This window comes from Primulina tabacum, chromosome 13, assembly GCF_025594145.1.
Source record: "Primulina tabacum isolate GXHZ01 chromosome 13, ASM2559414v2, whole genome shotgun sequence".
In the NCBI taxonomy this organism is placed as follows: Eukaryota; Viridiplantae; Streptophyta; class Magnoliopsida; order Lamiales; family Gesneriaceae; genus Primulina; species Primulina tabacum.
Genome location: NC_134562.1, coordinates 3396831 through 3419472, shown reverse-complemented (window position 1 = coordinate 3419472; position 22642 = coordinate 3396831). Strand labels below are relative to the sequence as shown.

General features: G+C 40.0%; 1 pseudogene; it reads right to left on the bottom strand.

Moving 5' to 3' along the window:
* Position 1: 1 nt before the first annotated feature.
* Positions 2-7322, bottom strand: LOC142521785 (uncharacterized; annotated as a pseudogene).
* Between the last annotated feature and the right edge of the window lie 15320 nt (positions 7323-22642).

Here is a 22642-nt window from a genome sequence, read left to right as displayed (position 1 = left end):
ATTAGCAAATATACCAAACTGTAATTTCAAAAAAGAAATCGGTGGTGTTTCTTCGAGTTCGCCATTCCCTTTCTTCGAGTTCGCCTTTCCCTTTCCTGCATACGTCTAATTTGGGGATAGGGTTCTTGTAGAGTTTGGGAGTAAAAGGTAAAGGAATCAACGTTAATCTTAACGTCAGGATAATGGTAGGGACCAATTCGGGAATATTTTGAAAACATGAAGGATTATTTAAGCAGTCAAAAATCACGAGGGACTGAAATGAGAAAAGCGGTTAACGAAAAGGACGAAAATGGGTATTATCCCAAATCTGAGGGGAGTGAAAGTTCTACCAAACATTAAAAAAGATATGGTTGAAGAAAGTGTACAAAAATATCTGTTCAAGGCATAATTTAACAGCTTGAATGCCAACATCATATTCATGGTACATTCAATAAAATTCACAAGCTTGAAATGAGTGTAGGAGGAGGTACTGTAATTGAAGTGAAAGAATCATCAAAGCTTGTGGTTGATGGTATTTGTAACGTCTACTAATTTAAAAGTGTGGAAATATTTTTTTTAATAAAGCTCACATTTTGAAAATAAGAATTTGATTGAATTGCATTCATGCAGTCCTATTTAAAATATCTTTAAAAAAATAATCATTAGTAATTGCCAATAAAAATTTAACGGAACATAATCGAGTAAAATCTTAACATCCAACAGTGAAATAAATCAGCTAATATAAATACTCATATCCTCTCAACATCATAAAATCATAAATATGCGGAAAACATGCGGTCTCGGGTCGTGTCGCCCCACCAGGTTTGCCTACTCAGAGTTCGACACCTCCAGTCCCCTCAATATCATGCTCACCTGCATCACACATGCCTAGTGAGTCTAAAGACTCAACGCGCCTGTACTAGAAATAACAAGTACATATACATCGCACACAACAGTGAAAAATACAATACACCATATGGATCGAAACATTTACATGCATTAACACACATTTCTCATAATTATGGCGTGAATGATACATAAAAGAGGATACATGTGTGCATTGATGAATTATACGCAAGAAGATCGAAGAACGAGCATCGGGAAATTGCCGGGTGAATTTTTCTTGCAAGAGAAGAGCTTGGCCAAATCTCGCTTCTATGGAGGTGCTGAAACCGAGAGAATATTGCTGAGTGGAGGGGGTGTCAGCTGGTGGGGGAATAGGTTTAGGTTTAGGGAGTGTTTAGGTATTATTAAATAGATAAAAATTATGCTAATGGGCCCTAACTTTGTTTTAAAAGGGATTAAAAGAGTTTTGAGTCCAATTTATTGCATGTGTCACATATTAGAATTAAGTCGCAGCAAGCCTGGGAACGATCCAACTCATCCGGTAATAATAAGGCTATAATTATATTACGTGCATAAAAATATAAAATGTTTATTTTTGAGATATATGCGATATGTCTTGTGGCCACCTTAAGTTATGGGTTTGGAAGTCGGTAGGCGCAACCGAGGACCTCTCCACCCGGTGACTTACGACCGGTTTGTGATTATGTATGGGTACGGACATCCAGTCCAAGGGCTGTGATTGATCTCTACCGCCCAGTATACTGTGGTTTAGTCTAATCAGGCACTCACGTTATATTATGGGCCACTTGCTTAGAAACATTATCTCTACCACAAAATTATGATATGATACGACAGAGCTCTATTGAGCAAAACTTTTACGTATGATTTTCAGATATGCACGTAGATATAATTATTCATGATACGATTTTCATCATAAGCTTTACGATACTTTAATTTTTACGTCGCATGCGATTTTATGATATATTTACTTGTTATTCACGATATATACATGTTGAGTCTTTAGACTCACTAGACTTGATTGTTGTAGGTATTGATGAGGTCAAGACCGCGGGCGGAGACCAGTGAGCGATCTTGGGACAGCAGTAGTAAACCCGAGGACCTCATGATTTAATTTATGCACCTTTTATCATTCAAACTCGATTTTAACATGTTGGATTATTTTTAAATTGTTGTTTGAAATACAATGTTGACTTCCGCTGTTATTTTAAAGTTAAAATTATTTACATGTTTATTTTATAAATTGGGCAAGTTATTTATTTATTTAGAAAAATTTTAATAATTCCGCAAAATGATGAATACGAAATACGGGTCTTTACAGTTGGTATCAGAGCCTATGATCTTGTAAAGGGTTGTACTACTACTGCTCTCGAGAAGCTCATGAAGTCACGTCTTCGGTCTGTAAGTTTTACGATTACGCATTTATTTTAAAGCCTGAAATAATTCTTACATCATGATTGCATGAAAGATTTTATGTCAAGATTACGATTATGCATTATTTATTTAAATTTAAAGAAATAGTGAAATTATGCATGTTGGTTACGTATGGGTTATAATTATGGAACAATATGCCTCCTAGACGCCGTGTTGGACGCCCGAGAGGTGATGATGAGCGCTGTCATGAGGACGGTGAGGATCAGAGACAAGGGGAGAACGAGGAGAGAGATTTACCACCACCCCCTCCACCAGACATGAATGCACAGATGCTAGCTGGGATGACTCAGTTCTTCGCAACGTTTGCGGGGAACAATGCAGTGGGAGCCAGACAGACGGGACCGGAGGCTATCTATGAGCGGTTCATGAAGATGCTACCAAAGGAGTTCTTAGGGACGTCCGATCCTATGGCTGCCGAGGGCTGGATTAAGTCCCTTGAGGTTATTTTTGAGTTTATGGGGCTTGGAGATGGAGATAGGGTTCGATAGGCGACCTATCTGTTCGGAGGAGACGCTCGCCTATGGTGGGAAGGAGCATCAGTGGCTTTGGATTTGACTACTTTGAGCTGGGCGCGCTTCACCGAGGTATTCTACTCTAAATATTTTACTGAAGAGGTGCGTTCGAGGTTGACCACGGAGTTCATGATCCTGAGGCAGGGAGACTTGACTGTTACGGAGTTCATCCGTAAGTTCGAGAAGGAATGTCATTTTATACCCCTAATTGCTAATGATGCTGGAGCCAAATTGAAGCATTTTCTGAATGGTCTGCGGCCGATCTTACGCCGTGATGTTAGGGTGGCTGGCCCTACTACCTATGATGTTGCTGTTTCCAGAGCTCTAGCGGCAGAGCAAGACCAGCATGATATTGAGAGTGATCGTCAGGTGATACGAAACCTCGTACGAATGAAAAGCAAGCACGAATATTGAAATCGCACCCTCAATTCAATAATGAACAAGAATCGATTATGTTGTCCCGATCTTTTGAAACAAGTAACGATTTGTGATATTCACCTATAAACGATTATAACTTAGCAACAAATATCAACGATAATAACAATCGAATTTCAAACGAACCTTCAAAGAACTTGTTTTGACAATCCGTGCGAAAAACAATCGACAAACGCCACAAATATACAATCTTTGATAAGTTTGATTTGTGTTGAAGATCAAAGCAAAATGCCTTGAATATTGAGAGAAATCTCCAATAATATGTTTAAAGTCTGAAATTATTTCGTTCATGGTCTGATACAATGCATATATAATCAATAAAGCATGAAAAAGTAGTGTAAAAAGACTTAATTAAGATAACTAGCAAATTTGACACGGAAGTGAAGACCGCGGATGCGCTGATGATTCGACCGCGGGTGCGGTGCAGCTTCGGGAATTTTTTTTTAAATTCGATTATCATGGACCGCGGGTGCGGTCCTTGTTTTAGCGCGGGTGCGCTGGACCTTCGGCAATTGCACTTGAATAACATTCCAAAGACCTCCAATATTGTTCCCATGATTCCCAACCTCCTCTAATTTAATCACCCAATTTGTAGATCCTCCTTGGTAGTTCATCATGAGTCCTTGAAGTGATTCTTTAAACTTTTTGCTACGTCCCCTCGTTATAGGTCCTTCGGGCAACTCCAACGACTCCCATGCTTTTTTTGGTGCTTGATCAACCACGTTTGCATCATTCTCCCCTTCTTGAAAAGGATTTGTCCTCAAATCTTGATCATCTTCTACATCAAACAACGAAAGATCATTAACATTAAAAGTAGAACTGACATTGTACTCACCTGGTAGGTCTAATTTGTAGGCATTGTCGTTGATCTTTTCAAGCACTTGAAATGGTCCATCACCCCTAGGTAAGAGTTTCGAACGTCGCTTTTTTGGAAATCTTTCCTTTCTTAAATGCAACCACACCCAATCTCCCTTTTCAAAAACCATCTTTTTCCTCCCCTTATTGGCTTGCTTCGTATATTGTAAATTCTTCTTCTCGATGTTATTCTTGACCTTCTCATGCAAACTTCTAACGAATTCAGCTTTCTTCTTGTCATCCATGTTCAACCTTTCACTCACAGGCAAAGACATCAAATCCAAAGGAGTTAAAGGATTAAAACCATAAAAAATCTCAAATGGTGAATAATTTGTAGTAGAATGCACGCTACAGTTATAAGCAAACTCAACAAATGACAAACATTCTTCCCAATTTTTCAAGTTTTTGAGTATATCACGCAAAAGTGTTCCTAGAGTTCTATTAACAACTTCAGTTTGTCCATCCGTTTGAGGATGACATGTAGTAGAAAACAACAATTTTGTGCCAAGTTTAGTCCACAAAGTTTTCCAAAAGTAAATCAAAAATTTAACATCACGGTCAGATACAATAGTCCTAGGCATACCATGTAACCTAACGACTTCCTTGAAGAACAAATCCGCAATATTTGATGCATCATCGGTTTTATGACAAGCAATAAAATGTGCCATCTTAGAAAATCTATCAACAACAACAAATATTGAATCCCTCCCCTTCTTAGTCTTTGGCAAACCTAAAACAAAATCCATAGAAATATCAATCCAAGGTTCACTAGGAACAGGAAGTGGCGTATACAATCCATGTGGTTGTGTTCTAGACTTAGCTTGTCTACAAATAATGCATTTTTCACAAACACGTTCAACATCACGTTTCATATGTGGCCAATAAAAATGCTCATGCAAACAACTCAAAGTTTTAGCCACACCAAAGTGCCCCATCAAACCACCACCATGTGCCTCCCTCACAAGTAATTCACGAATTGATGACTTAGGAATGCACAATCTATCTTCTCTAAATAAATACCCATTATGCAAATAAAATTTATCATGTGGACCATGCATACATGTTTCAAATACTTCCTTAAAATCCTCATCCATCGCATACAATTCTTTCACATGTTCAAATCCCAAGATTTTTGAATCCAAGGTAGATATTAGTACGTACCTCCGTGATAGCGCGTCGGCCACTACATTATCCTTACCTTGTTTGTACTTGATTATGTAGGGAAATGTTCCTATGAATGCCACCCACTTAGCATGCCGCTTGTTCAGTTTCTGTTGTCCCCTAAGGTACTTTAGAGACTCATGATCCGTATGGATCACAAATTCCTTAGGCCTCAAGTAGTGTTGCCACATCTCCAAAGTCCTCACAAGCGCGTACAACTCCTTGTCATACGTTGGATAGTTCAGCGCTGCTCCATTGAGTTTCTCACTAAAGTACGCCACTGGTCGTCCTCCTTGCATCAAAACTCCTTCAATACCTACACCTGAGGCATCACATTCAATTTCAAAAGTATTAGAAAAATCAGGTAAAACAAGTAAAGGCGCATTAATTAATTTTTATTTAATAATATTAAAAGACTTCTCTTGTTCCTCGCCCCAATGAAATGGAACGTTTTTCTTAATCACCGCCGTCATCGGTGCCGCCAGTGTGCTAAAATCTTTTACAAACCTCCTATAGAAGCTTCGTAGACCATGAAAGCTTTGAACTTGACTAACATTAGCAAGCGTTGGCCAATCTCGAATAGCACTTATCTTGTCCTCATCCACTTGTATCCCCTGTGAACTTACCACAAAACCAAGAAAGACAATTTTTCTTGTACAAAAATCACATTTCTTAAGATTAGCATATAAATGTTCATCCCTAAGTGTGATCAGTACAAATCTCAAATGCTCAACATGCTCTTCTAAATTTTGCTATACACAAGAATATCATCAAAATAAACCACAACAAATTTCCCTATGTAAGCACGCAAAACATGATTCATCAACCTCATAAAGGTACTAGGAGCATTAGTTAAGCCAAAAGGCATGACCATCCACTCATATAACCCATATTTGGTTTTAAATGCCGTTTTCCACTCATCACCTTCCCTCATTCTAATTTGGTGATAACCACTTTTTAAATCAATCTTACTAAAAATACATGCACCATGCAACTCATCTAACATATCATCTAGTCTAGGTATGGGATGCCTATACTTGATGGTTATATTATTGATTGCCCTACAATCTACACACATTCGCCATGATCCATCTTTCTTAGGAACTAATAAAATAGGTACAGCACAAGGAGACATGGACTCACGCACAAAATCCCTATCTAACAATTCACTTACCTGTCGCTGAAGCTCCTTAGTCTCATCCGGATTGCTTCTATAAGCTGGACGATTTGGCAATGCACTTCCGGGCACAAAATCAATTTGGTGCTCAATCCCCCTCAATGGTGGTATACCTTGAGGTAGCTCCTCCGGAAATATATCATCAAACTCCTGCAAAAGGGAAACAACAATGCTCGGAAGATTTCCGGCTATATCACTTGTGTTAAAGAGAATCTCTTTGTAAAGAATCAACACAAGTGTATCATGTGTGTGCAACAATTGTTTCATATCACTCTTTTGGGCCATATATGTTTTCTTTTTGACCTCTTTCCTCTCATTTTCTTTTCCCTCTTTTTTTATCTCTATGGTCATCTCATCATTTTTTTATCACTTATTTTTTTGACCATATCTTTTTCTTGTTTGTTTAAGGCCACCTCACTTTTCTTTTCACTCTTTCTTTCGGCCTCATCTCTTTTTTTCTTTTGTCGTTGGTCTTCCATGATTTGTTTTGGGGACAAAGGAAGTAAAACAATGGGTTCTTTCTTGAGTACAAAAGAATATCTATTTTTAAACCCATCATGTGTCACTTGCCTATCATATTGCCTTGGTCTCCCTAACAAAATATGACAAGCATGCATTGGCACCACATCACATAACACCTCATCAATATACTTCCCAATCAAAAACGCAACCAAGACTTGTTTGTTCACTTTCACTTCAGCACAGTCATTCAACCACTGTAGCCTATATGGTTGAGGATGTTTCAAAGTAGGCAAGCTCAATTTTTCAACCATCTCAAAACTAGCAACATTGGTACAACTTCTTCCATCTATAATAAGATTGCAAACCTTGACATTGACAAAACACCTGGTATGGAATAAGTTTTCCCTTTGGTTAGTTTCTTCTTCCTTGACTTGGGTACTCATTATACGCCTAGTCACTAATGCTTCACCCACAACTGCCTCATATCCCTCATCAGGATCCTCTAATGTAGGCATCTCATCTTCATCCTCTCCATCATCTCCCTCACTATGAGATTCATACTCCCCATAATTATTCAACACCATCACCCTTTTATTGGGACATTGGCTAGCAATATGACCAACTCCTTGACACCTAAAACATTTAATATCTCTAGAACGATTAATAGGAGTTTCAGGTTTACCTTGCACTCCCTGCTTAGGCGCCTCCTGTTTAATGTCAACTTTGGGTTTGACCACTACCTTGTTTTCTTCACGTTTAACAACGTTGGAACGCCAAAATGTTGATGTATTCCCATGTTGTGTGGTACGGCCAACTCCTCTCCTCTTGAGTTGTTGCTCCACTTTTATCGCCATCTGCACCATTTCATCTAGATCCAAGTAATGTCTAAACTCCACTTGGTCTTGAATTTCCCTGTTCAAACCACACAGAAAACGAGCCATAGTAGCCTCACTATCCTCATCTATATTTGTTCTAATCATGACTACTTTCAACTCTTTATAGTAGTCCTCAACACTCTTCACACCCTGTCTCAAAGTTTGTAACTTCTTAAACATTTCTCTATAGTAGTGATTTGGTATAAACCTCTTCCTCATTACGCTCTTCATCTCAGCCCAAGTTTCTATAGGCCTCTCATTGCATCTTCTCTTAGTGGTTACTAATTGATCCCACCAAATAAGTGCATAATCAACAAACTCAACCACGGCCAACCTAACCTTTTTGAGTTCAGAATAATGGTGACAATCAAATACAAATTCAACTCGCTTTTCCCATTCTAAATAAGCCTCTGGATCCGACTTACCATGGAACGACGGAATTTTCATCTTAAAGCTACCTATGTTATTATCTTCCTTATTCCCATCATCGTACCTACCCCGTAAGGCTTCTCTTCTTCCCCTACCAAATCCTCTACCTCTTCCGCTCCTACCCCAGTTCTCGTTTTGACTCTCCTCTTCTACTCCTAATTCATAATCATCATCTTCTTCTTCGACTGTACCCAAACCTTTAGGTTTAGATTTATTTTCACTAGTGCTAACTTCAAGCCTATCCAACCTCTCATATAGAAGATCCAACTCGGCCCTCATCATTCTACTAAAATGCCCAAATAACGCCTCCATTTGAACCTTAGATAACACCTGGTTCGAACTTTCTCCTACTTCCCTCTCCATTTTACTTTCAGATTTTGTACCTGCAAGAAAATTTTAGTAGAAATAAAAGATGTTGCTCACCCAAATTCTCACAATCACTCCAAAGAAATAATACTCGCACTCAAATATTTTCACTCGAATGTGATAGTTCTCTCAAAGATGTGATCAATCTTTATATTTGTATACCAAACTATCAAGATTCAACTCGTGACACTTGCAACTGTCTCACTTGGATTGCACAAAGCCAAGAACACTAAAATAACACAGATTTGAAAACAGAACAAAGGATTACACAGATCTGAAAACAGAAACGAAGGAATAACACAGATCTGATAACAGAATGAAATTTATATTTTTCTTTTCTTATATATATATATATATTTTTATATATAGAAAGATTTGACAAAAGAAACGAAAGGATACCACAGATCTGATAACAGAACAAAATTTTAGACAGATCTGAAAATTAAGATCAAGATACTTACTTGAATTCAATGAGCCAAAGCTCTGATACCAAATGATACGAAACCTCGTACGAATGAAAAGCAAGCACGAATATTGAAATCGCACCCTCAATTCAATAATGAACAAGAATCGATTATGTTGTCCCGATCTTTTGAAACAAGTAACGATTTGTGATATTCACCTCTAAGCGATTATAACTTAGCAACAAATATCAACGATAATAACAATCGAATTTCAAACGAACCTTCAAAGAACTTGTTTTGACAATCCGTGCGAAAAAAAATCGACAAACGCCACAAAGATACAATCTTTGATAAGTTTGATTTGTGTTGAAGATCAAAGCAAAATGCCTTGAATATTGAGAGAAATCTCCAATAATATGTTTAAAGTCTGAAATTATTTCGTTCATGGTCTGATACAATGCATAAATAATCAATAAAACATGAAAAAGTAGTGTAAAAAGGATTAATTAAGATAACTAGCAAATTTGACACGGAAGTGAAGACCGCGGGTGCGCTGATGATTCGACCGCGGGTGCGGTGCAGCTTCGGGAATTTTTTTTAAATTCGATTATCATGGACCGCGGATGCGGTCCCTGTTTTAGCGCGGGTGCGCTGGACCTTCGGTAATTGCACTTGAATAACATTCCAAAGACCTCCAATATTATTCCCATGATTCCCAACCTCCTCTAATTTAGTCACCCAATTTGTAGATCCTCCTTGGAAGTTCATCATGAGTCCTTGAATTGCTTCTTTAAACTTCTTGCTACGTCCCCTCGTTATAGGTCCTTCGGGCAACTCCAACGACTCCCATGCTTTCTTTTGGTGCTTGATCAACCACGTTTGCATCATCAGGGTAAACGACCATTTCAGGCACCACACCGCCCTCCTCAGCAGCAGCATCAGAATAAGAGAACTTTCCACGGCCCGCCGAAGAACAGAGGGCCGCCGCAGCAGCAGCAGTGACAGGCAGTCCCGAGGACAGTGGAGTATCCAGTATGTGCCAAGTGCTCACGTCGTCATGCTGGGACTTGTATGTATGGTTCGGGAAAGTGTTACAAATGTGGTAGTACTGACCACATATTGAAGAATTGCCCTCAGAAGAATCTGCCCACCCAAAGCAGAGTTTTTGCTCTCCATGCTGTGGCAACTAACCCGGAGACGATGCTCATGACAGGGAGAATCTTTATAGCCGGTTCAGCTACGAAAGCATTGATAGATTCAGGGGCTACTCATTCGTTCATTTCAGAAACTTTTGCAAATTCTATCAAGATCAAATCAATTGGGCTAGACATAGCGTATTCCGTAGCATTGCCTTCTGGAGAGGAGATGACAGCTACTAATGTGATCCGAGATATAGACCTTGAACTTCATGGTAATCTTGTGTATGCAGATCTTATCGTTCTGCCGATGCCAGAATTTGATATCATTCTAGGGATGGACTGGCTATTGAGGAACAGAGTTTTGATTGACTTCCAGCGGAGATCTGTTCTAGTCCGACCGCCTGGGATGGAACAATTCTTATTCGAGCCAGACATGTATTTTAATTTACCGCGTATGATATCTTGCATCCAGTCTAGGAAACTCATGCATCGAGGGTGCCGAGCATTTTTAGCTACTCTTGTATCTGTTCCCGAGATGCCCAAACAGTCAGCATCCGATGTTCCTATTGTCCGGGACTTTCTAGACGTTTTTCCTGATGACGTCTCTGGTTTACCATCTGTCAGAGAGGTGGAATTTTCTATTGAGCTTATGCCAGGTACAACACCGATATCGAAAGCACCATACCGATTAGCACCGACAGAGATGGCAGAACTCAAGAAACAAATTCAGGAACTTCTTGACAAGGAGTTCATTCGCCCGAGCTTTTCGCCATGCGGCACACCGGTCTTTTTTGTGAAGAAAAAGGATGGTTCGATGAGGCTCTGCATTGATTACCGGGAGCTGAACAGAGTTACAGTGAAGAACAAATACCGACTCCCGAGGATTGAAGATTTATTTGACCAGTTGCAGGGAGCTTCAATATTCTCCAAGATTGATCTGCGTTATGGTTATCATCAGCTGAGAGTGAAAGACGCCGATGTTCTCAAGACTGCTTTTAGGACTTGTTATGGCCACTTTGAGTTCTTTGTGATGCCGTTCGGTTTGACAAATGCGCCAGCGATTTTCATGGATCTCATGAATCGCGTATTTCAGCCATACCTTGATCAGTTCGTGATAGTATTCATAGATGATATCCTCATCTACTCAAAGAATCAAGAGGATCACAACAGACATCTGACCATAGTATTGCAGACCTTACAAAAGCATAAGCTATTCGCGAAGTTCAGCAAATGCGAGTTCTGGTTAGAGAAAGTGGCGTTCTTAGGCCACGTCGTTTCTAGCACTGGGATCGAGGTAGACCCGGCGAAAGTTTCAGCAGTCAGAGATTGGGTTGTGCCGCAAAATGCATCAGAGATCCTTAGTTTCCTGGGGCTAGCAGGATATTATCGGAAGTTTATTCGGGGATTCTCCTCCATTGCAGTTCCACTCACATCATTGACGAAGAAGAATCTTAAGTATGTGTGGAGCGAGGAATGTAAGAAAAGCTTCGATACCTTGAAGCAAGCTCTTATTTCAGCGCGAGTGTTGGCCATGCCTTCAGGACCCGGAGATTTTGTTCTGTATACCGATGCTTCGAAACTCGGGTTAGGCGCAGTATTGATGCAGCATGGGAAGGTGATAGCATATGCTTCTCGTCAGTTGAAGATTCATGAGAAGAATTATCCTACCCATGATCTAGAGTTAGCAGCCGTATTATTTGCATTGAAGATTTGGAGGCATTATTTGTACGGAGAGAAGTGTCAGATCTTCACCGACCACAAAAGTCTCAAATACTTCTTTACACAGAAGGAGTTGAATATGCGGCAGAGACGTTGGTTGGAGCTAGTGAAGGATTATAACTGTGACATTAGCTCTCATCCTGGCAAAGCTAATGTAGTTGCGGATGCGTTGAGCAGGAAAGTCACAGGGATGGCTCATTTGGTGGTTTCGAGACCTCTTCCGTTTGAGATGCAGAGGTTTGATCTAGAGACATGTCCTCGAGGTAGAGTTCCTCATCTATTTACTTTGACGATCCAGTCTTCTCTCCTAGATCGTATTCGCAGTGGGTAGTTAGCAGACGAGCAATTGGCTAAGTGGAGACAGAGAGATGAAGCCAAGGGCAGTATCTTGTACACAGTTAGAGACGATATTGTCAGATATCGAGATAGAATGTGGGTTCCGAGTAGCGATTCTATTCGAGAGGATATCTTATCTGAGGTCCATATGTCGTCGTACTCTATTCATCCAGGGAGTACGAAGATTTTCAAAGACCTGCAGTTATTATATTGGTGGCCATGAATGAAGAGGGATATCAGACGATTTGTATCCGAGTGTCTGACGTGTCAGCTAGTGAAAGCGGAACATCAGAGACCAGCAAATATGCTCAAGCCTCTTCCTATTCCCGAGTGGAAGTGGGAGAATGTTACCATGGACTTCGTTGTCGGTCTGCCAAAGTCAGTCAGAGGGTCGAATACTATATGGGTGATTGTTGATCGTCTTACGAAATCAGCTCATTTCTTGCCTATTAAGACGACTTTCTCCATGATCCAGTATACAGAGTTATATATCCGGGAGATCGTTAGACTCCATGGTATTCCCGTTTCTATAGTGTCTGACCGAGATCCTAGATTCACTTCATCATTTTGGAAGAGTCTACATTCAGCTATGGGTACGAAGTTGTTGTTTAGCACAGCTTTTCACCCACTGACAGATGGTCAGTCCGAGAGAGTTATCCAGATTTTGGAGGATCTTCTTCGTGCATGTGTTCTTGATTTTTCCGGGAGTTGGGAATCAAAGCTACCGTTGGTGGAGTTTACCTATAACAACAGTTTCCAGTCGTCTATAGGTATGGCACCATATGAAGCACTGTACGGTCGAAAGTGTAGATCGCCTATTCATTGGGATGAAGTAGGGGAGAGAGCAGAATTGGGTCCGGAGATTGTGCAGCAGGCTGCTGATGTAGTAGTCAAGATCCGTGATAGGATGAGGACTGCTCATAGTAGACAGAAGAGTTATGCGGATCAGAGAAGGAGAGATTTAGAGTTTGCTGTTGGTGACCATGTTTTCATGAAGATTGCACCGATGAAAGGTGTCATGCGGTTCGGGAAGAAAGGAAAGCTCAGTCCGAGATTCATTGGACCATTTGAGATCCTCGACAGAGTTGGGACGTTAGCTTATCGTGTTGCTCTTCCGCCGAATTTGGCGGTTGTACACAACGTGTTTCACGTCTCCATGTTGAGGAAGTATATGGCGAATCCATCGCATATCTTGAACTTTGAACTGTTGCAGCTTACTCCGAACTTGTCTTATGAGGAAAGACCAGTGCAAATCCTAGACAGCCAAGAGAAAAGGCTTCGGAACAAAATGGTCAAGCTAGTGAAAGTCAAGTGGTTCAATCATTCGGAGTAGGAAGCTACGTGGGAATCTGAGCCGGAGATGAGGAGTCGTTATCCCGAGTTATTCGCTGAGTTTTAATTTCGGGGACGAAATTCTTTTAAGAGGGAGAGTTGTAGAACCCGAAAATCAGATTACGTATAAGTCATGCATAATTGCTACTATTTAAATTAAAAATGAATTTTTATGAATATATTAGGTGTTTTAATTGTTTTAAAAGTAGATGTTTAGTTTTATATTTTTAAGATAAATACGCGAGGTCGGACCGGAGTTTGGAGATTAGAGATAAGAATAATAATAAAAAAATATTCCTAAGTTTAATTTAAGGCAAAGAATAATTTAATTTAAAGAAATAGAATATTTTAGGATTCATTTAAATTAATTAAAGCTAAGTTATTAAATAAAGTTCTTTAGGTTAATATTTAATTAAAGCTTAAATAAAAATATGTAAACATATGGGGATGAATTAGTATAATTTATTCAAGAAATTAATCATAGAATTTGAATATTTAAATTTGAGGTCATGAATGCCATGCAATAATCTATCCTAAATTTAATGTGTAAATTCACTAAAATATATAATGAGAGTGCTAAACTTTAAGCAATTAAAATACAAGATTTAAACAATAAAATACCATGAAAATTAGTAATAATAATAAGTTTGGGTCCAACATTTAAAATAATTCAAAGGTTGATAACTCTCCATTCAAACCATTTCTAATTACAATTCATGGAGTATTCATTTCTCATTTTAAATTCTCTAATGGGTTGCAAATTTAAATGCAATAAAACACCTCATTTCTACTCAACCTATTAAACTAAAAACCGTTGAGAAGGCAGCAAGAATGAGGACAAGGAAATCGGCAGCTAAGGGAATGAAAATGCATCTCAAAATTCCATTCAAATTCTCACTTGTAACCTTCAACTAAATGCACTTCAAGACCCATTAATCCCCACTTATAACATTCATCTTCATTACTTACATATCCTACACTAATATGCTCGAAAAATCAGAAGGGAACAGCTGAGCAAAAATCGTGAAAGGCAACGGCAACAAGAGAAGAAGAAACCATTCCACTCCTTGACTTGTAACTCCTAACTAAATGCATATTATTACCCCTTAACACCTCCTATATCATACACCTTCGTCCCTAACATCATCTATACCCATATGCTCGAAAAACATCAGAAAGGATAGCAGTTTATGATCGAGAACAGCAGCTGTAACAAAGAAAAGAAATCCAACTCAGTTCCGTCGCGTCGTATTGTTGTTTTGATTTGTTTTTTTTCAAAAAAAATTCCAAGCATGTATATGTTGTTTCTTTTCTCTTCAATCAAGTCCTATAGATATTGTTAAACCTCCATATGTTCATCATTCATGAAGCAAAACATGAAATTTGACAGTAAACACAAGTGCATAATTCGAATTTTCCATTTCCTGTGTTAGTGTGTTTTCGATTTTGGGGTGTGTTTTGGATTATGGTTGGCTCCTAGCCCATAGACATGGTTCATACAACACTCCATCATGTCTAGATCGAGCCATGGTTGATCAAATGACCATTGGAACGACCCAAGACAGTAAAACAAGTCAATACATCACACTAACAACAATGGGTGCTCTCGGGTGGGAGCTGTGATTGCATCAGAAAATGGCTTGGTTTGTGGTTTGCTTTTAGCCCTTAGCCATGGTCCAAGCCATGCCTTAGGATGTTGGTAAGAGTCTCTGGTTGGTGGTTCAAGCCCCAATGGCCATTAGTTTCATAAATTGATCAAAACAAGTACAATAGTTGCTGCTGCTATTTCTGGTTTTTGACAGCAACTTGAGCTTCGGTTTTGGAGGTGGGTTGAGTTCTTGGTTGGATTTTAGCCCATGGACTTGGACTAGACAGTACCTCAATGAGTTAGGAAAGTCATGTTTTTGGCCGTTCGTGATTTGGTTGAGTTTAGAGGTCGTACGAGAATTTACGGTGAAAGGTGCCAAAATGACTCTCGAAAGAGTGTTTTATGTTTTTGGATTCCCTTCACCCATTTTCGTGTTTTACCATTATTATGCTTATTTTTCAGTATGTTTGGGGTATTTTAATCATGGTTAAACGTCGGTTTAATGTTGGTTCGGGTTTGTACGAAGCCATGATTAAAAATCAAGTTATTAGTTCTAATCGTCTCGTTTTTAGTGCGATTGTTAAGTTTTTTTTGTCAAGTTAAGATTTATTGCATGTGTCACATATTAGAATTAAGTTGCAGCAAGTCTGGGAACGATTCAACTCATCCGGTAATAATAAGGTTATAATTATATTACGTGCATAAAAATATAAAATGTTTATTTTTGAGATATATGCGATATGTCTTGTGGCCACCTTAAGTTATGGGTTTGGAAGTCGGTAGGCGCAACCGAGGACCTCTCCACATGGTGACTTACGACCGGTTTATGATTATGTGTGGGTACGGACATCCAGTCCAAGGGCTGTGATTGATCTCTACCGCCCAGTATACTGTGGTTTAGTCTGATCAGGCACTCACGTTATGTTATGGGCCACTTGCTTAGAAACATTATCTCTACCAGAAAATTATGATATGATATGACAGAGCTCTATTGAGCAAAGCTTTTACGTATGATTTTCAGATATGCACGTAGATATAATTATTCATGATACGATTTTCACCATACTCTTTACGATACTTTAATTTTTACGTCGCATGCGATTTTATGATATATTTACTTGTTATTCACGATATATACATGTTGAGTCTTTAGACTTACTAGACTTTATTGTTGTAGGTATTGATGAGGTCGAGACCGCGGGCGGAGACCAGTGAGCGATCTTGGGACATCAGTAATAAACCCGAGGACCTCTTGATTTAATTTATGCACCTTTTATCATTCAAACTCGATTTTAACATGTTGGATTATTTTTAAATTGTTGTTTGAAATACAATGTTGACTTCCGCTGTTATTTTAAAGTTAAAATTTTTTACATGTTTATTTTATAAATTGGGCAAGTTATTTATTTATTTAGAAAAATTTTAATAATTCCGCAAAATGATGAATACGAAATACAGGCCTTTACACACCCACATTCTACCTCTGTATCTCACAATACCATCGGACATGGTGTAGAGTACACTGCTCTTAGCCTCATTCTTCAGTCTCTATTTCTGCAACTGCTCATCTGAAAACTGACCTTTACGGATTCGGTCAAACAACGAAGACTGGACTATCAGATTAGACATTTTAGGAGCCCTGCCCTTAGGATAAACCTCTAATCCAAATCTCAGAATCTCTGACTGAAGAGATATCTGTACTGACAACTGTGCTACGACTGCAAATTTACGGCTCAAGGCATCTGCCACAACATTAGCTTTCCCTGGATGGTAGTTAATTTCACAATCGTAGTCTTTCACCAATTCTAACCACCGTCTCTGTCTCATATTCAGCTCTTTCTACGTGAAGAAATACTTGAGACTCTTGTGATCAGTAAATATCTTACGTTTCTCGCCGTACAAGTAGTGTCTCCATATCTTCAACGTAAAGACATCGGCAGCTAACTCAAGATCGTGAGTCGGGTAGTTCTTCTCATGCACCTTAAACTGCCTGGAAGCATAAGCTATCACCCGACCATGCTGCATCAACACTGCGCCTAACCCGAGCTTAGATGCATCGGTGTATAACACAAAATCTCCTTGCCCTGATGGCATGGCTAACACCAGCGCTGAAATAAGAGCTTGCTTCAAAGTATTGAAGCTCTTCTGGCACTCGCCACTCCACACGAACTTAGCATTCTTCTTTGTCAATGAGGTGAGTGGCACTGCTATCGACGAAAATCCCAGAATAAATTTCCTGTAGTAGCATGCTAGGCCTAGGAAACTGCGAATCTCAGACGCATTCTTCGGCTCAACCCATTCCTGGACTGCTGCTACCTTAGCTGGATCCACCTCAATACCACTGCTAGATATTATATGGCCCAAAAACGCTACCTTCTCCAACCAAAATTCACACTTACTGAATTTCGCGAATAACTTACGACTCTGCAGAATCTGCAAAACTGTACTCAAGTGCTGACTGTGCTCTTCATGGCTCTTGGATTATATAAGAATGTCGTCAATGAACACTATGACGAACTGATCAAGGTAAGGCTGAAATACTCGGTTCATGAGGTCCATAAAAATTGCTGGAGCATTCGTCAGTTCAAACGGCATCACTAAGAACTCGTAATGCCCATACCTGGTCCTGAAGGTTGTCTTGTGCACATCTGCATCTTTCACCTTCAGCTGGTGATACCCTGATCGAAGATCTATCTTAGAGAACACTGTAGCTCCCTGCAACTGATCAAACAAGTCTTTGATTCTAGGAAGTGGATATTTATTCTTGATCGTCACCTTGTTCAACTCTCGGTAATCGATGCACAGTCTCATGCTCCCTTCTTTCTTTTTCACAAAGAGCACTGGTGCGCCCCACGGTGAGACACTAGGGCAGATAAATTCCTTGTCAAGAAGCTCTTGAATCTGTTGCTTGAGTTCCAACATCTCAGCTGGAGCTAATCGGTACGGTGCCTTAGAGATTGGCACAGTGCCTGGCATAAGATCGATTGCAAACTCTACCTCTCTCTCTGGTGGGAGACTTGTGACGTCGTCAGGAAAGACGTCTGGGAAGTCTTTGACTACTGGCACATCTGTTAATGACGGAGTGGGTATTTCAGGTGCGGAAACAATACTGGCCAAGAAAGCCTGACATCCCTTGGAAATAAGTCTCCGTGCCTGCATGCAAGAGATCATGCGAAGGAAACTTCTCCATCTGGCTGGTTCAAATAGAAACTGCTCCATGCCCAACGGTCTAACCAATACTGATCTATTCTGAAAATCAATCAGGACTCTGTTCTTTGTCAGCCAGTCCATTCCCAGAATGATATCAAACTCTGGTACGACAACACAATCAAATCGGCATACACTAGGTGGCTTTGCAGCTCGAGATCGATGTCCCTGACCACGCTAATAGCTGACAACTCTTCCCCTGATGGGACTGTCACTGAATAGCTCACGTCGAGTCCAATAGACTTGACGTCCAGGTGACTAGCGAACGTATCCGAAATAAAGGAGTAGGTGGCTCCTGAGTCTATCAGGGCCTTCGTGGCTAGTCTCTTTATGAATATATTTCCTGAGAGACGTTAGCACAACACAACTTATATCCCAAAAGTTCTGATATTAACCTTAAGCAATGAAGGGCACCAAAATACTAGCTAGAACACTAACAATCCCATAACACAATAAAAATGCATGCATGGCAAAATTTAATACTGCTGAATTAAATGTGTTACCTGTCAACAATGTCGTGTCTTGGTTCGTCTCCTGAGCATGCATGGCGAACACCCTGCCCTGGGTCGGCTGCCTCCACTGAGGGCACTCTTTTAGCATATGGTCACTTGCTCCACATTTGAAACATTTGCCCGACCCATACAAACACTGTCCTGGGTGCTGGCGGTTGCACTTCGGGCACACCGGGTGCTCTCCCGGCCTCTGTGGCGCCTTCTGCTGTGGCATAGGACCCTTGCCCTTTGGCGGTCCCTGGTAAGGCTTCTATTCTGGCTGCCCCTGGAACGGCCTCTTAAACTGAGGTCGCTGCTGCTGCTGCTGTGGAGCCTGATAGGGCCTCTTGCCCTGCCTGTCAGCCTCAATATTCCTCTGATCTTGCTTTGCCGCCAAAGCTCTAGACAAGGCAATTGCATAAATAGTAGGACTAGCTACTCGAACATCACGGTGCAAGATCGGCCGCAACCCATCCATGAAATGCCTCAACTTCCCTTGGGCATCATTAGCTATCAGGGGCACAAAATGACACCCCCTCTCAAACTTCCTGACAAATTCTGCAACACTGCTGTCTCCCTGTCGCAGTGTCATGAATTCCCTGGTCAATCTGGATCGTACTTCTTCAGTGAAGTACTTGGAGTAGAATACCTTCTTAAAGCCTTCCCAAGAAAGGGTTTGCAAATTCGCTACTATGGACGCGCTCTCCCACCACAGTCTGGCGTCCCCGGTCAGTAGAAATGTGGCACACCTGACCCTATCTGCATCTTGCAACTCCATAAAGGCAAAAATCACCTGGATGGATTTAATCCATCCCTCGGCTATCATCGGGTCGGTGGTCCCCAAAAACTCCTTTGGGCTCATCCGCCTGAACCTCTCGTATACTGCTTCTGGTCTGGGTCTCGCCTCTGTGTTTGCCGCAGTCGGGTTCCCCGCAAACTGTGCGAAGAACTGCGTCATACTTGCAAGCATCTGCGCCTGCATATCCGGAGGTGGAGGTGGGGGATTGGCCCTCCCCTCATCTCGAGGCTCTCGGTCCTCTCTGTCCTCATCCCTTGCTTCTCGGTTAACCATACGTCTAGGAGCCATACTGTTCCAACAATTTACCCAACACGTAAACCAAATATGCATGAACATGACGTCAATAGATGCACTTAATTTGAACTTGAAACATCAACATGCTGAAATCATGACTTAAGGCTTAATACATGAAAAAATTCAAAAACTTAAAACTTACAGACTTGAGGTGTGACTTCGTGAGCTTCTCGCAACTGGCAGTAGGCGTAACCCTTTACAAGAACACCGCTCTGATACCAACTGTAACGTACCGTACTTTTTACTACTTAAAATTTGCGGAAAAATTTAAAATTTTCTTAAATAAAAAGTAAACCTTCAAAATTTTGATAAAGTAAACCGTTCATCCCACAACCATTGTAACAAAAGATCTCAAAGTAAAGTTCATCGAAATATTTGCTTAAAATTTCATAACCAGTAACGTAACTCAAAATATTTTAAACATTTATAAAAATTAAAACATGGCGGTCCTCGGGTTTAGCCTCCCGCTCAGTCCAAGCCAGCTCCTTGGTCCCCACCCCTAGTCTCCTCGAAATCATCCTCACCTGCATCGATCAAGTCTAGTGAGTCTAAAGACTCAACACCTATAAACTGGAAGTAGCAAGTAATACGTAATAAAATCACATTCAACTTTAAAATAGAACGTATATACTGGAAATTAAACCTGCATACCCAAAGCTTGAACATACGTGCATACATACGTAGACGTGCCATATCATGAAACTTTTCTTAAACATGCTTGCGTACTTGAACATACATAAACTTCATCATTTTGCGTAGAGGCGTGTTTCAAAGCAAGTGACCCATAACATAAATCGCCTGATCAGACTAAACCACAGTACTGGGCTGACAGGGAAAAATCCACTGCCACATACATGAGATCCCCGTTCATGCTTTAACGGGTGGATTGGTCCCCGTTCATGCTTTAACGCTTTCCAATCCTGATCTAAACCCGTTCATGATTTAACGGGGTGGATTGGTCCCTGGTCATGCTTTACCGCTTTCCAATCCCATACATAAATTGGTCACAAGATATTTAGCATACCTAAAAAACTTAAAATATTTTCTTTGCACGTCAAAAATACTTACTTGGCGTTGAGGGATTCGTTGGATCTCGTTTGGGGCCACTGCTGCACATACCACATACTAAAATGATTACAAGCACTTAACTTTCATAGCTTAGACGTAGGTACTCGTGCTCACCACCGAAGTACAAAAATAGCTTATGACATTCTAGATCACTCGGGACTTGACCTCGTTAAATCATCGTACTAACCAATGACATCGAACCCCGAACAATCTCTAAAATGATGTGCGAATATTTCCCAAAAAATAAAAGACAGGAACTCACTATTGAACTTGAAAAGAAGAAAGAACCAAACATTTTTACAGATGGGGTCACGCTCAGGCGGTAAAACTTTACCGCTCGAGTGCCATGTCTTCTGGAGATTACCCTCGGATAGAAAGAGTGGCGCTCGGGCGGTAAGAAACTACAGCTCGGGCGCCGAGTTTTCTGGACTCCGCGGAAACTGAAGGGGAGGGGCGGCTGCTCTCTTGTTATAAACCCTAGGTTTTTTTTCCTTCAAAATTTAGAAGTGAAATGAATAAGGGGAAGTGTGTGTGTGCAAGTCTATCGTGTGTGTGTGTGTGATACAATTGTAACGTGTGTGTAAAGGTGTGTGCGTGTGTTATGCTAGTAATTAGGAAATAAAAATTGGCTTAATTCTACCATTAAGGTGCTAATTAAAAGTTAACTCAATTAACAAATTAAATAAAATACCATCCCTACTAATCCTTAAATAAAAGTCCCCGAATTGAAATAAAAGGCACAAACACTAAGTCTTTAAAGGTTGTAAAATCTTAAAATCACCTAATTAATAAATTAGGCTTTTAAAAATTTACTAAAACTAAATAAATTATTTAAAATGTTTCATCCTTAACTTAAAATAAAATACCACATTAAAATTGCCAAAATCGTCACCGGTCTCTTTTCCTCGATCTCGCATCGAGTAATCGCCTGAAACATGAAACTCGAGAAAATATTTTATGTGCATCACATAAACATCATTAATTTAAAATAATGCATTTAAATAAATCATGACTAGCTAAAACTCATTTTTAAATTAAAATAAATGATTTAAGAAATAAATAAACGTGTACTGAAATTGGGCTCTACAATAATCCTGGATACCAACCTTTAGATTTTGAAAATGGGATCATGTATGGATACCAGGAAGTAAATGCCGGTGCAAAAGCTTGAGGGGGCACAAGAAAACAAGGAGAAATCACAAGGCATAAAGTATTGTAAGTACCATCATGCGTTTAACCATAATGCCAAGAATTGTTGGACGTTCGAGAATATTTTTCAGAAAACAAAGGAAATAAAGAAATATTGGATACAAAATGACCAAATGTTTGAAGTCACTATGAGAAAAAATGATGAAAGGTTGAAATTTATTCAACATAAATATTCCAAAAATATTGACAAGTCCACGGTCTTTGGGCCGACGAACCGATACTTCTTGACAATTTCAATTAACAAAAACCAGTGATTTCAAGGGGAGTCATCTCATCAAAGATTCAGAAACTACCAGGACAGTAGGAATCCATCTTACTTCAGTATCTAGAGTGTTAATTGGCAATGGCTCAACATTGAATGTCTGGTTGGTGAGACTTTGAGGAAGTTTGGGAAAACCTGAAGAAGACTTAAACCCCACATAAGTTTCAGTTGCTGCATTTACGGAGAAAACCACTAAGACCATTATGGAACTCCCCACTGATGTTACTGTCAGGAGTACATCGTTG